At 44.7% G+C, this 13,989-nt stretch overlaps 1 protein-coding gene across 1 annotated transcript in view; it reads right to left on the reverse strand.

Annotated features, from left to right (window-relative positions):
• LOC122930573 (pseudouridine 5'-phosphatase) overlaps positions 1 to 13,989 on the reverse strand; it is a 532,043-nt gene that overhangs the window by 287,972 nt on the left and 230,082 nt on the right. The gene's annotated exons all lie outside the window — the stretch shown is intronic.

The raw sequence follows: 13,989 nt of genomic DNA on the forward strand, positions 1-13,989 counted from the left end.
TATAGCGCAGAAAGCTATGCCGTTTCCAAGTAAGTAAGCTACTGAAACAGCAGAGCACCGGCCATCTCCACTGCCCCCCCACGTCCCACACCTGGTGGTTGGGGCCTAGTCCCATCATGATTTAGTAATGGTGAGACGAAACAACCCCTTTAAGTCTATTAAGGTCAAAGCTTACAAGAGGGTTCCCGGCAGTTAAGGCCTCTTTCACACTTGCGTTGTCCGGATCCGGCGTGTACTCCATTTGCCGGAATTACACACCGGATCCGGAAAAACGCAAGTGAACTGAAAGCATTTGAAGACGAATCCGTCTTCAAAATGCGTTCAGTGTTACTATGGCAGCCAGGACGCTATTAAAGTCCTGGTTGCCATAGTAGTAGTGGGGAGCAGGGGAGCAGTATACTTACAGTCCGTGCGGCTCCTGGGGCGCTCCAGAATGACGTCAGAGCACCTCATGCGCATGGATGACGTGCCATGCAATCACGTCATCCATGCGCGCGGGGCGCCCTGACGTCACTCTGGAGCGCCCCGGGAGCCGTACGGACGGTAAGTATGCTGCTCCCCCGCTCCCACTCCACTTTACCATGGCTGCCAGGACTTTAGCGTCCCGGCAGCCATGGTAACCATTCAGAAAAAGCTAAACGTCGGATCCGGCAATGCTCCGAAACGACGTTTAGCTTAAGGCCAGATCCGGATCAATGCCTTTCAATGGGCATTAATTCCGGATCCGGCCTTGCGGCAAGTGTTCAGGATTTTTGGCCGGAGCAAAAACCGACGACGGAACTCTATGCCGGAAGAAAAGAACGCAGGTGTGAAAGAGCCCTAAAATGTTAGAATAATACATAGGTCATTGCCAAAGAAAATGATTTGCTACAGCGGGCACTTATCTGTCACAATACGTCATTGCTATTTAAAATTGCATCTTGCAGAGTCCGTTAAAAAAAGTATAAATGCATTTTTTACAATGGAACTGTATAGTGAATGGAGACCACGGTGTGGCATTTAATTTTGTATACGTTAAACGGATGGGAAAAACACGATGTTAACCCTCACTTATATTTACCAGCAATAACGTGATGACATGGTGGCCCCAGTGTATCAGTGTTAATCTGTGTGGGAACAAAGCAGTAAACATTTACTTCCATTGCGGCGTTAAGACATTTGCTTCAGCCGTTGGTCGGGTACATAAGTACCTGAGACTTTCAGCATTAATTAACACTAGGAGATAGTTATGTACCGGGCGTTGGCTGCGAGGCATCAATCTACTGAGAAGCTTCCTTTTGGGGTCTATGGGCAGTCAACCTCTGCTTTCCGTGGGATAATTATCTGCGTGCCACAGGTTACAGGAACACATACATGGCCTTTGTGGCACCAATCTAATAGGGGTTGTTGATAGAAGATGCATTTCCGTGTATATTACCTAAGTAAGTGGCCAACAAGTAGCTACTTGACGTGTCAATCAATGATTATCTACTATGCATATAAAAAATATATTCAGAAGGTATAAAAAATGGAATACACTCGAGCCATAGGAAATGTAGTCATTCTTAAGCATTTACGCTTTGTTGACCTTTGTACAATAGCTTATTTAGCTAAATTTAGTAGAGATATAAAGTACTGTGGCACCTACTGCTTCTGGCACTTTTCCCTACGATATGTCAGTTGCAACAAATTGTGCGGTTACCCGTCAGTAGAAATAATATCAGCACAATTTAAAAACAAAACAGGACAAAAATACATGAATATTTTTCTGACTGACAAATACCTGGCATTATGATTAAGTCATCTCTCCTACTGTTAGCTAGCATGTGGCAGGCACAGTTAGTGGTTCGGCCAAGATGGTTGACTGGGCACTTGTCACTTTCTGCATCACATAAGTTATAGTATAATTTCCTCATTTATGACTTCTGAAGTCAAAAACATTTCCAGTTTTCTGTGGGAATAGTTTCAACTCAAGGCAATTTAGAGACATGAGCATAATGTACAATCATGCCATGCCATCGTATCTTATCTAAGTCATGATTATCTGTTTATCCTTACAATTTAACCGCTTAAGGACACACGGCGTACAGGTATGCCCTGCTGTCCGAGTCCTTAAAGGGAGTCTTTCACCTAATCTGAGCGTTTTAGACCGCTCAGATCAGGTTATAGACTCTTTAACCCTCATTACGATCATACCTTTGTCTTATGTGTCCATCGCCCAGATAATGAAAATAACACTTTTTAAACTTAGGCAAATTACCTTCTGAAGGTGCCCAGGGGCGGCGTTACTGGGCGATGTGCCCAGAAAAACACACCTCCAGCCGGCGGACGTCACGAGCGGCACCAGAGGACGGCGGGCTGGGAACTGGCCCGCACCTGCGCACTGCTCTGCCCATTATGGGCAGAGGAACATCCTTTCATATTGCGCATGCGCCGGCCGGCTGTCTTTAGTTGGCTGGCGCATGCGCAATATGAAAAGCTGTTCATCTGCCCATAATGGGCAGAGCAGTGCGCAGGTGCGGGCCAGTTCCCAGCCCGCCGTCCTCTGGTGCCGCTCGTGACGTCCGCCGGCTGGAGGTGTGTTTTTCTGGGCACATCGCCCAGTAACGCCGCCCCTGGGCACCTTCAGAAGGTAATTTGCCTAAGTTTAAAAAGTGTTATTTTCATTATCTGGGCGATGGACACATAAGACAAAGGTATGATCGTAATGAGGGTTAAAGAGTCTATAACCTGATCTGAGCGGTCTAAAACGCTCAGATTAGGTGAAAGACTCCCTTTAAGGTCACAGGGCGTACAGGTACGCCCTGTGTATTTCCGATCACCGCCAAAATAATTCAGCAGGCATTCTGTGACAATGCCGAGGGGGGTCCTGTGACCACCCCCCCGTATCGGCGATCACAGCAAACCGCAGGTCAATTCAGACCTGCGGTTTGCTGTGTTTCCTGCGGTTTGCTGCGTTTCCGGGTCATTCGGGTCTCCGGTGACCCGATAACCCGGAATAAGATGGTGATCGTGGTGCGATAATACACCACCAATCACCATCCTTAGATCCTGAGAAGTAGCGGTGACATCACCTCTCAGGATCGCATCCTATTGGCTGGACGGGCGGGGGTTAACTTCCTCCAGCTCTGCTCTCCTCCTCCACACTGCTTCCATGGAGCCAGGAGAGAGGAGCTCGTCCGTCCACCTCTGAGCTCAGCACCCCCACATGAGCCACCATAGTGCCATCTGGCACAAAAGTTCGCAGGGACAGGTTTAGGGAAAGGTTAGAATAGGCAGGGAGACTAAGGGACAGTTTTAGGGGGAAAAAAGTTATTTTTTGGGCTTTTCCTTGATCGGGTGCCTGGGGTCCACAGCACACTCAGCTGTGCAACCTTAGACCCCCCAGGGGTGCTGCAGCTTCCCCCCTGCCCCCCACCCCCCACACACACACACATTCTCTTTTGTCATGTGTGCGTGCGCTGACTGTGGCCCGGCACTCTTAGCATCCGGTTACTGTTAGCACATCGCCCACCCCACGCTGATCTGCTTCTGACCGCTTTGAATCTTTTTTCTTTTTTTGTTGTTTTTTTTTTTGTTTGTTAAAAATTTTGGGGGCTTTGATATTTTTATTTAGTTGTATTTATTTTATTCTGTTAGGTTTAGGGTTGGTTAGGGCAGGGAATAAGTTAACGTGAACACCAGCCCTCCCACACACACTAAATAAAGTTTTACACACATGCGCACACACACAATCCCCTATGGCCCGCCGGACGTTCTCGGCCAAGGAGGCATATGCCCTGCTTGTCTCCGACTCAGAGAGCCCCAGTGAGGACGAGGATGACCCCACTTTCCTGTTGTCATCCGCATCCTCATCATCTAGTGATGATGAACCCCCAAGGCGGCAGAGATGCCGCCAGGTGGAGCCAGGGGACCCCCATGCAAGGGACCCTGTGAACCACACTAGTATGAGCAGCCCTGGGGCTCTTACTAGTTTTTCGGCCCAACAGAGAAGTCCACCTGAGCCCCCTACCGATGAACTTGTATGGTGTACCCCAGAGGATTTTGTTGGCCAACCAGGAATCTAGATTCCCTCAGTGGGCTTCACTGAATATTACTTTTTTTATTTTTATTTTCAGTGACCACTTTGTGAATCTGATGGTGGAGCAAACGAACTTGTTCGCCTAACAGTTCATTGCTCAACACCCGGTCTCCTTTTTGGCTAGGTCCGGTGGCTGGACTCCGGTCAGTGCAGCGGAGATAAGGACGTTTTGGGGCCTCATGCTGCACATGGTCCTAGTAAAAAAAAAAAAAAAAACTGTGTCAGGCAGTACTGGAGTAGGGACGTCTTCTACCAGACCCCACTCTACTGTATGGCCATGACAGGTTCCAGTTTTGAGGCCATTTGGAAATGCCTACATTATGCAGATAATGCAGCATGCGCTCTCCCCCCCCCCCCCCCCCCCCCCCGAGGTGATCCTACCTATGACCGCCTGTACAAAACCAGGTCGGTCATCGATCACTTCAGGGCCAAATTTTTAGAGGACTATGTACCTGGAAGGGAGGTCACTGTTGATGAGTTTCCGCCAGTATGTTCCCTCTAAGCGGGCGAGGTATGGCGTGAAGCTGTACAAACTCTATAACAATACCTCAGGGTACACTTACAAGTTTTGTGTGTATGAGGGGGCGAGATTCCCGTATTGAACCCCCAGAATGTCCCCCCACTCTGGGTGTTAGCAGGAAACTTGTGTGGGACCTTATGCACCCACTGCTAGATAAGGGTTACCACCTGTACGTGGATAACTTTTATACTAGTATCCCCTTGTTCCAGTCCCTCACCGCCAGATCCACGTGGGTCCATGCAGAAAAATCAACACGGCCTCCCTACCCACCCCCTCGAGGTACCTATCCCCAGGGGTGAGACCCGTGCCCTTACAAGAAACCTGTTGGTAAAACAAGAGGGTTGTCTCTGTACTGTCCACAATTCACGGTAACAGCATCACCCCTGTGGCTGTGCGAGGTACCGCGGCAACGGTACTCAAGCCCGATTGTATCGTGGACAACAATCGGTATATGGGAGGAGTTGATCTCTCTGATCAAGTCCTCAAGCCATATAACGCCATGCGCAAAACCCAGGCATGGTACAAAAAAGTTGCGGTCTACAGGTTGCCTTGTACAACTCTTTTGTGCTGTCCCGGAGCGCTGGCAACACAGAGAAATTCCTGCAGTTCTATGAGGCAGTTCTCAAGGCCCTGATCTTTTCTGATAAGGAAAGAGCAGGCTGGGGTACCTTAGGGAACTGGAGGCGCCAGGATCATCCCTGGCCAACACTTTTTAGGTGTGGTCCCCCATACTAGAAAAAAGGACGGTCCCCCAAAAAGTGCAGAGTGTGTCACAAGAGGCGGATACGGAAGGACACCATCATCACTCAGAGGTGACACGTGCCCCGATCATGCGGGCCTCTGCATTGAGGGTTGCTTAAGGGAGTACCACACTTCCATGGAGTACTAAATTTATAATCCCCTTCCCCAATTTCAATTCTATTTGGCCACAAACAATTGCCCATAAAAAATAAAAAAAATATGGCTCTTAGACTTTAGACACTAAAAAATTTTTTTTTAAAGGATATTATTTTGTAAAACTAAAATAAATTAAAAAAAGTATACATATTAGGCATTGCCGCGTCTGTAAGAACCTGAACTATAAAAATACCGCATGACCTAATGGCTCAGATGATCACAGTCAAAAAAATAAAATAAAAAATCAATTTTTTTGTCACCTTACATCACAAAAAGTGTAATAGCAAGCGATTCAAATGTCATACACACCCCAAAATAGTGCCAATAAAACAGTCCTCTCATCCCACAAAAAATGAGCTCTGCTAAAAACTAAAAAAAGAAACTGACTCTCAGACTATGGAGATACTAAAATGTTTTTTTTTTGTTTCAAAAAGTATATTATAGTGTTAAACCTAAATTAATGTTAAAAAAAATAAAAGTAGACATATTAGGTATTGTTGCATCCGTATGAATCTGCTCTATAAAAATAACACATGACCTAACCACTCAAATGAACAGTCCAAAAAAAAAGTGCCAAAACAGCTATTTTTTGCCAAATTTTCCATTTTAATCTTTAACAAAGCAAGGGTTAGCAGTCAAACAAAACTCTATATTTATTGCCCTGTTTCTGTAGTTTACAGAAACACCCCATATATGCTTGTAAAATGCTGTATAGCCAAACGGTGGGGCGCACAAGGAAAGGAGCGCCATATGGATTTTGGAAGGCAGATTTTGCTGGACAGTTTTTTTTTTTTTTTTTACACCATGTCCCATTTGAAGCCCCCTGATGCACCCCTAGAGTAGAAACTACAGAAAAGTGACCCCATCTAAGAAACTACACCCCTCAAGGTATTCAAAACTGATATTACAAACTTTGTTAACCCTTCAAGTGTTCCACAAGAGTTATTGGCAAATGGAGATGAAATTTCTGAATTTCAATTTCTTGTAACCTTTCCTCACAAAAATGTAATATAGAGCAACCAAAAATCATATGTACCCTAAAAATAGTCCCAACAAAACTGCCACCTTATCTCGTAGTTTTCTAAATGGGGTCACTTTTAAGGAGTTTCTACTCTAGGGGTGCATCAGGGCGGCTTCAAATGGGACATGGTGTAAATAAACCAGTCCAGCAAAATCTGCCTTCCAGAAACCAAATTGTGTTCCTTTCCTTCTGCGCCCTGCCGTGTGCCCGTACAGTAGTTTGCGACCACATATGTGGTGTTTCTATAAACTACAGAATCAGGGCAATAAATATTGAGTTTTGTTTGGGTATTAACCCTTGCTTTGTTACTGGAAAAAATGCATTAAAATGGAAAATTTGCCAAAAAATTGACATTCTTAAATTTCATCTCGATTTGCCAGTAACTCTTGTGGAACACCTAAAGGGTTAACAACGTTTGTAAAATCAGTTTTGAATACCTTGAGGGGTGTAGTTTTTAAAATGGGGTCATTTGTCGGTGGTTTCTATTATGTAAGCCTCACAAAGTGACTTCAGACCTGAACTGGTCCTTAAAAAGTGGGTTTTGGAAAACCTCTGAAAAATGTCAAGATTTGCTTCTAAACTTCTAAGCCTTGTAACGGCCCCAAAAATCGAAGGCACTTTTTAGTAGTTAATGATTGTATATAATTAGTTAGATTATAATCAAATATCCACATGACAGGTTCCCTTTAAGGTGAAAATTAGCTTGGTCCTTAAGGGGTTAAAGGGCATCTGTCAGCAGATTTGTACCTTTGAAATTGGCTAACCTGTGGTATGTGCCCTTGGCAGGTGAAAGCATCTGTGCTGGTCCCATGTTCATATGTGCCAACATTGCTGAGAAAAAATATGTTTTAATGTATACAAATGAGCCTCTAGGAGCAACGGGGCAATGCTGTTACACCTAGAGGCTCAGCACTCTCTGCATTTTGATTTACAAGGGCAGGCAGCCCTGAACTCACTTTCACTGTCTGGCCCTGTTAATTAAGGTGGAGAGGGGGCAGTAGTTGCAGAGAGAGCAGAGCCTCTAGGCCAGTGGTGGCGAACCTATGGCACGGGTGCCAGAGGCTGCACGCAGATCCCTTTCTGTGTGCACCCATGCCCTGGAAAAAGCCTATGGTGTACCAATATGATTTAGAATTTTCCTGCCATTCATTAGTGCAGGGCCCACTATGAATAGTACAGGCAGCACATTGAATGTAGGCAGGCTATTATAGCCAAGTGATAAAGTGTATTGTTCCGTCTTATTACACGTTCACACAGTGTGCAGTCTGACATACAACATAAACCATTCCTGTCTTTCAAAAAAGATGACTATTCCTTGTAGTATAATTTGTTTTTTGGTCAACAGGTTGCACTCTCTGTGCGGAGCGTGTGAGTGAGAGATTGTATATGTGGTAAAACTACAAGATTACAAATAACATACAGGCTTATTTGCACATACAGTATTTTTTATTCTCAGTAATGTGGACACATATAAACATTGGACCCACACAAATGCCTTCAGCTACCAAGCACACATGTAACAGGTTAACCAGTTTCATAGGTACAAATGTGCAGACAAATGCTCCTTCATCCTTTTTCAGGAGTGGACTGAGATCTTAAAGTGGCCCTGAAATAAATAAAAAAATAAAAAACTGGCCACAGTGCAGCACAATATATTGCCCCAAAAACTGTCCCTCTGTGGTCGCCATCAATAGCTGCCATTAGGCTTAGGAGGTGAGATATAGTCCACAGCAGCTGAATTCAGGAGGGCATGTACAGTGGTTGGTTGGGTACCTGAGTACCTGATTCTCATAGCTTTCATTAATACTCATTATGTACCTGGCCAGCAGCAGATAGAAGGGCTTGGGAGGCCCCCTGGACATCAGCCCACCGGGAAATGTCCCTGTAGGGTTTATGGCCAATCCTGTCCTATTGTTTCATTAAGCATCAGAATATTTATGCAAACATTACACAAATTTAACTGTAGCAACAAGACCGTTCACACAGTAAATACATTAGAGTGTAAGTTAATAACTTGCACAATGTATTCTGGTACAAGTTAGGCTAGACTCATATCTGCAGCCGAGATTACCAGCAGTATGTTTCGGTAGATAACAGCTTGCCAGAGTACTCCGGATCTGCCATTACCAGATACTACCCGCTAGACCAGATTGACTATAATGGGGTTGGGCAGAGATCCGGCCGCTACCTGGAAAATATGCAGAGTCGGCCAGTGCAGCAGTTTTTGTCCAACCAATTCAAAGCATTGTCTGCTGGACCTGCCAGTGGGCATATCAACACAAGTCTTCATTTGAAAACCCCTTTAAATGATCGGAAGATCAATAGGTACACCAGTCTATAACCAAGTGAAGCGCACGTGCCCCGCTACTATATTGCATGAGATTTTAAGTCAATGTTTGTAACTTCTATAAACATGGGGTGGCCAAAATCCCATATTGTTCAATTTTTTTTATATGCATTTATAAATCTGCCCCATTGTCATTGTAAGGGCAGCAAGGCCTTAGTGAGCGTGTCCCCTCTTATCTGTGTGCTCTGGAAATGATAAACTGCTGTAGCCAATCACTAGCCTCAAGCAATGAACCTCTGGGGCTAGTCATTGGCTGCAGCGGTCACATGTCAACATGATGTTACCATTGCAGCTGAGTTAACAGAGCTCATCCGGGAGAAGAGGAGTGGCAGAGTGGCATCTGCTTGGTAAGTAAGAGTCTATTCTTTATTTCAGGCACAAATAAAGCAGTCCCTTTAACAGTGTTAGGACTCCTCCGCACACAGTTTTGTCCCTGGTGCTTTTTTAGGCCAAAAAATGCCTGACTTGATCACCTTTTTTATAGCGTTTTTTTTTAGGCATTTTTGTCCATACTGTGTTTTTTCTGTATGCTGTTTTTTTGTGTAACTAGCATTTTTTTTAGAGGAAGGTGTGAGAGAATGGCAGGCTATGAGGGCAAATAAAGCCAGACCCTGAGCCTATTGTGATTTGAAAAAAAAAAAATGCCTTCCCCTTTTCCCCCGCAGCAGGGTTTATATGAACATGCACGAGTGTTCCAGTAACTGCAGAGAGAGTCCAAGTAACCAAACAGCACATTTTTTTGTGTCATTTGGGATACTAGGAGTATGGACCTGTGGCCGTAATATGCATCCCTTACATAGATTCCCTTTTAGCATTCTTCTTAACCACTTCAACCCCACTAGCTAAAACCCCCTTAATGACCAGGCCACTTTTTACAATTCTGCACTACACTACTTTCACTGTTTATTGCTCGGTCATGCAACTTACCACCCAAATGAATTTTACCTCCTTTTCTTCTCACTAATAGAGCTTTCATTTGGTGGTATTTCATTGCTGTTGACATTTTTACTTTTTTTGTTATTAATCAAAATTTAACGATTTTTTTGCAAAAAAATGACATTTTTCACTTTAAGTTGCAAAAAAAACGACATCCATATATAAATTTTTCGCTAAATTTATTGTTCTACACGTCTTTGATTAAAAACAAAATGTTTCGGTAAAAAAAAATGGTTTGGGTAAAAGTTATAGCGTTTACAAACTATGGTACAAAAATGTGAATTTCCGCTTTTTGAAACAGCTCTGACTTTCTGAGCACCTGTCATATTTCCTGAGGTTCTACAATGCCCAGACAGTATAAACACCCCACAAATGACCCCATTTCGGAAAGTAGACACCCTAAGGTATTCACTGATGGGCATAGTGAGTTCATAGAACTTTTTATTTTTTGTCACAAGTTAGCGGAAAATGATGATTTATTTTTTATTTAATTTTTTTCTTACAAAGTCTCATATTCCACTAACTTGTGACAAAAAATAAAAAAATTCTAGGAACTCGCCATGCCCCTCACGGAATACCCTGAGGTGTCTTCTTTCCAAAATGGGGTCACTTGTAGGGTAGTTATACTGCCCTGGCATTCTAGGGGCCCTAATGTGTGCGAAGTAGTTTGAAATCAAAATGTGTAAAAAATGACCTGTGAAATCCTAAAGGTACTCTTTGGAATGTGGGTCCCTTTGCCCACCTAGGCGGCAAAAAAGTGTCACACATGTGGTATCGCCGTACTCAGGAGAAGTTGGGGAATGTGTTTTGGGGTGTCATTTTACATATACCCATGCTGGGTGAGATAAATATCTTGGTCAAATGCCAACTTTGTATAAAAAAATGGGAAATGTTGTCTTTTGCCAAGATATTTCTCTCACCCAGCATGGGTATATGTAAAATGACACCCCAAAACACATTCCTCAACTTCTCCTGAGTATGGCTATACCAGATGTGTGACACTTTTTTGCCGCCTAGGTGGGCAAAGGGGCACACATTCCAAAGAGCACCTTTAGGATTTCACCGGTCATTTTTTACACATTTTGATTTCAAACTACTTCGCACACATTAGGGCCCCTAGAATGCCAGGGCAGTATAACTACCCTACAAGTGACCCCATTTTGGAAAGAAGACACCACAAGGTATTCCATGAGGGGCATGGCGAGTTCCTAGAATTTTTTATTTTTTGTCACAAGTTAGTGGAATATGAGACTTTGTAAGGAAAAAAAAAAAATCATCATTTTCCGCTAAATTGTGCCAAGAAAAAAGGCTTAATGGAGCCTTACAGGGGGTGATCAATGACAGGGGAGTGATCAGGGAGTTTGTATGGGGTGATCACCCCCCTGTCATTGATCACCCCCCTGTAAGGCTCCATTCAGACGTCCGTATGTGTTTTGCGGATCCGATCCATGTATCCGTGGATCCGTAAAAATCATACGGACGTCTGAACGGAGCCTGACAGGGGGGTGATCAATGACAGGGGGTGATCAGGGAGTGTATATGAGGTGATCACCCCCCTGTCATTGATGATCACCCCCCTGTAAGGCTCCATTCAGACGTCCGTATGTGTTTTGCGGATCCGATCCATGTATCCGTGGATCCGTAAAAATCATATGGACATCTGAATGGAGCCTTACAGGGGGGTGATCAATGACAGGGGGGTGATCAGGGAGTCTATATGGGTGATCACCCGCCTGTCATTGATCACCCCCCTGTAAGGCTCCATTCAGACGTCCGTATGTGTTTTGCGGATCCGATCCATGTATCCGTGGATCCGTAAAAATCATACGGACGTCTGAACGGAGCCTGACAGGGGGGTGATCAATGACAGGGGGGTGATCAGGGAGTCTATATGGGGTGATCAGGGGTTCATAAGGGGTTAATAAGTGACGGGGGGGTGTAGTGTTTTGTGGTACTTTACACAGCTATCTGTGTCCTCTGGTGGTCGATCCAAACAAAAGGGACCACCAGAGGACCAGGTAGTAGGTATATTATACGCTGTTATCAAAACAGCGTCTAATATACCTGTTAGGCTCCTTTCACACGGGCGAGTTTTCCGTGCGGGTGCGATCCGTGCGGCGAACGTATGGCACCCGCACTAAATCCTGACCCATTCATTTCTATGGGGCTGTGCACATGAGCGTTGTTTTTAATGCATCACTTGTGCGTTCAGTTGAAATCGCAGCATGCTCTATATTGTCCGATTTCGACGTGACGCAGGCCCCATAGAAATGAATGGGGTGTGTGAAAATCGGATGGCATCCGCAAGCAAGTACAGATGCCATGCGATTTGCACGCACGGTTGCTAGGAGACGATCGGGATGGAGACCCGATCATTATTATTTTCCCTTATAACATGGTTATAAGGGAAAATAATAGCATTCTGAATACAGAATGCATAGCAAACCAGCGCTAGAGGGGTTAAAAAAAAATTAAAAAAAATTTAACTCACCTTAGTCCACTTGATCGCGAAGCTGGCATCTCCTTGTGTCTCCTCTGCGCTGAGCGGCTGAACAGGACCTGGGCTGAGCTGCTCCATTAACTATCGCTTAAGGACCTGCGATGACGTCACTCCAGTCATCGCATGGTCTTTTACCATGGTGAATCACCATGGTAAAAGATCATGTGACGTACCATGTGATGACCGGAGTGACGTCATCGAAGGTCCTTAACCTGTATTTAATGGAGCAGCTCACCCCAGGTCCTGTTCAGCCGCTCAGCGCAGAAGAGACACAAGGAGATGCCATCTTCGTGATCAAGTGGACTAAGGTGAGTTAAATTATTATTATTATTTTTTTTAACCCCTCTAGTGCTGGTTTACTATGCATTCTGTATTCAGAACCATGTTATAAGGGAAAATAATACAATCTTCAGAACATCAATCCCAAGCCCGAACTTCTATGAAGAAGTTCGGGTTTGGGTACCAAACATGCGCGATTTTTCTCACAAGAGTGCAACGCATGACAATGTTTTGCACTCGCGCGGGAAAATCGCGCATTTTCCCGCAACGCACCCGGCTCTTATCCGGGCAAAAAAACTGACGCCCGTGTGAAAGAGGCCTTAGGGGTTAAAAAAAAATCACATCTCCAGCCTGCCAGCGAACGATCGCCGCTGGCAGGCTGGAGATCCTGTCTCTTACCTTCCGTTCCTGTGAACGCGCGCGCCTGTGTGCGCGCGTTCACAGGAAGTCACAGCTCTCTCGTGAGACGACGCGTATATGCGTCACTCTGCGCAGAGCTGCCTCCTCCGGACCGCAAATCTGCGTTAGGCGGTCCGGAGGCGGTTAAAGGGGTTATCCGAGTTATATAAATGTATGCTAATAGCTATTATATTAGTATATTAAACTATTTTGTAAATCACTTACTTTACTGATTTTGCTCTGTTTAGCCACTGCCGATTTGGGTCATGTGACCCCCGACGTCATCAACCCTTCTCTGGAACTGACGTCTCGTTTACAAGCTTCTCCCTGCTTGAGGGAGTGGCCCAGCTCTGTAAACAATACGTCAGAGCCTTTGGTGCCCGCCCCTCTCTCCCTCTCCTCACACTGCCTCTGTGATTATCAGAGATCGCTCAAGCGCAATACTTACCAGAGCAGTGATAGATTTTCTTCAGCAGCAGGGTATGTGTCTGGCTCCTTCCCTCACTTCCATGGGCCAGTTTACACGTTCCCCTCCAGCGTCTGGGGATCGTTATACTCGTAATACCACCCCCAGGACACACAAAGTTTATAAATGTCCATCATATAGATATAGCTATAACTATATCTAATACAGCTATAGCTTAGATACAGCTATAGCTTAGATACAGCTATAGCTTAGATACCGCTTAGATACAGCTATAGCTTAGATACAGCTTAGATACAGCCATAGCTTTTAAATTCAGATATAGCTTAGATACAGCTATAGCTTAGATACAGCTTAGATACAGCCATAGCTTTTAAGTTCAGATATAGCTTAGATACAGCTATAACTTAGATACAGCTACGGCTTAGATACAGCTACAGCTTAGCTACAGCTTAGATACCGCTATAGCTTAGATACAGCTTAGATACAGCTATAGCTTAGATACAGCTACAGCTTATATACAGCTATGGCTTTGCTACAGATGTATGTCCATCTTATAGCTATAGCTATATATGTATCTAAGCTGTAGCTGTATCTGAGCTGTAG

The sequence above is a fragment of the Bufo gargarizans genome, chromosome 3 (assembly GCF_014858855.1).
Source record: "Bufo gargarizans isolate SCDJY-AF-19 chromosome 3, ASM1485885v1, whole genome shotgun sequence".
Lineage (NCBI taxonomy): Eukaryota > Metazoa > Chordata > Amphibia > Anura > Bufonidae > Bufo > Bufo gargarizans.